This window comes from Olea europaea, unplaced genomic scaffold, assembly GCF_002742605.1.
Source record: "Olea europaea var. sylvestris unplaced genomic scaffold, O_europaea_v1 scaffold437, whole genome shotgun sequence".
Taxonomy (NCBI): domain Eukaryota; kingdom Viridiplantae; phylum Streptophyta; class Magnoliopsida; order Lamiales; family Oleaceae; genus Olea; species Olea europaea.
In genome coordinates this window covers 68,569-70,775 of record NW_019262676.1, presented here as the reverse complement: position 1 = coordinate 70,775, position 2,207 = coordinate 68,569, and positions in this window count along the sequence as shown.

Below are 2,207 nucleotides of genomic sequence, written 5' to 3'. Positions count from 1 at the left end.
CCTGTCAATTCGTTAACGGGCAGACAAATGTTAAGAGTACGAGCTCGACTCATCGTGCCTAAAAATAAGGATCTCGATTCTATATGAATAATTCCGTTGCATGCGTTATTGTAGTGATTAGTTACATTTCTAGTTGTATTTTTGGTAAACATATAAAAATGTCTTTTTGATTATTTTACAATATCTTGGCTATTCACGAAACGTGAGAAGCAGATGATCCAATAAGAAATCGATTTATTTATTGATAATCGTATAAGATTCATTAATTCTTTATTCTCTATTGGATGATCAAAACTTCTTCGAAGTCGGTCTAGTAAGAATTTAAGACCCGCTTGTACAGCACTTATACTTCTTTGAATTTTCCAAGAAAAGCAATTATAAATGACCTTTTTTGAGAAAAAGGAAAGGATCGATAGAATTGAAGGAAAGCAACAAAGTCTTATCTTGTCCGTTGCTGATGTTGGTAAACCCACTATATCATTACAGTACCTGTCTGACGTTTCTCCAGGGGTATTTACGCAGTAAAATCATTAATGAGGGGCATTTATTAGTTCGAATATAAAGTTTCTGCAACTATATAAGAATTCAAGCTTTCATTATTATTCTCCCAGTTGTTCAAAAATATCTGAAAATTCAGAATTTCTCAGGAGCCTATTAATGAGGGGCATTTATTAGTTCGAATATAAAGTTTCTGCAACTATATAAGAATTCAAGCTTTCATTATTATTCTCCCAGTTGTTCAAAAATATCTGAAAATTCAGAATTTCTCAGGAGCCTATTAATGAGGGGCATTTATTAGTTCGAATATAAAGTTTCTGCAACTATATAAGAATTCAAGCTTTCATTATTATTCTCCCAGTTGTTCAAAAATATCTGAAAATTCAGAATTTCTCAGGAGCCTATCCTGAACCATTCCGAAGGTAACAAAACCTAGTTTTCTCGAAATATTGTTATTTTCTTGAATTCATTTGTGGGTTTATGTGAAGTACGATGTATCTTTAATTCAACATGATTTTGGATAATTTTATTTGGATTTGTAGAATTCTTCTGACCTCGAGTTCAATTTCTATAAATTCCTTTTTCCATATGTTTAAATACCTTGATACTTTATTCTTCATATGCCCGCTTGATGTTTGCTCCCTTGAGAACCCCAGTCTTAGACTGATTTAAACGGATTGAGTAACTGTCTGTTATTGATTCTTTGTTTTGTTCTTACAAATTTTGTCTGGGATGTTGAAGGAACAGGAATTTCCATTGGAAATGGTATTTAATTGCATTTTTATTCAGTTCTGCTGTATGTTTAACTCGAAATCCTCTGCAAACATATTGAGAGTTCAAATTTTCTTTAATTGATGTGTATATAGTTTGTCGGCTGCGAATATGATGTGACTTTTTGTTTCAGATGCACAAGATATTATCATTATTCTAACTACAAACATCATTCACCACATAAGGGTTGAGTGAAGTTTCATTTATTTACACAACTGCCTTTTTGGTTATGATTAGAGCTCCAAGCCAACCTCAGTCAAAAAATTAATGGTTCTGCTTACGTTCTAGTTAGAGTACCTAGAAAATCTCCATTAGAAAAGCTAATGGTTGTGCTTATATGGTTGATGAAAGCTTGATATGTCTTATTTTATATACGTAAAACACAATTTTACCAAAAGAAAGGAGAAAGAGGAGGAGAAAGCAAACTTCGTGAGGTCTTTTTCTTTCTTCTCACTGACATGGGGTCATGTGGGGTCAGTTGACACCACAAAAATTTCTGTTAATTTAAATATAAATTTGTCCAATTGTTTATTTTCAAGTCCATTAATTGGTATTTCACCTATCCAAGTCCATTCTCTCCATTCCTTCACGCTTTGGGATTTTCTTTCTTGTGCTAACTTTGTATCTTTTTTCTGTTTAGGTAACAAATCGACCCCCTACTTGTTTGATTTTACATATTTTTATTCTAAAATTCAACTACAATCCCCAATTCCCCATCGCTTATTAGTTATTATCTAGTCTACAAGAAAAAGCATAAACATCTAAACAAGTCGGCACTGCCATATTATGGAAATTATCAATATAGAATTTGGATAATTTTTTTTGTGATTATTTGATGTCTTTTGGAGAATCATGCATTTATCCTTATCCGGACAAATTATGGGTTTGGATCTAATTGTTGCAACTATAAATAAGAAATTAAGAAGACAACTATAAAA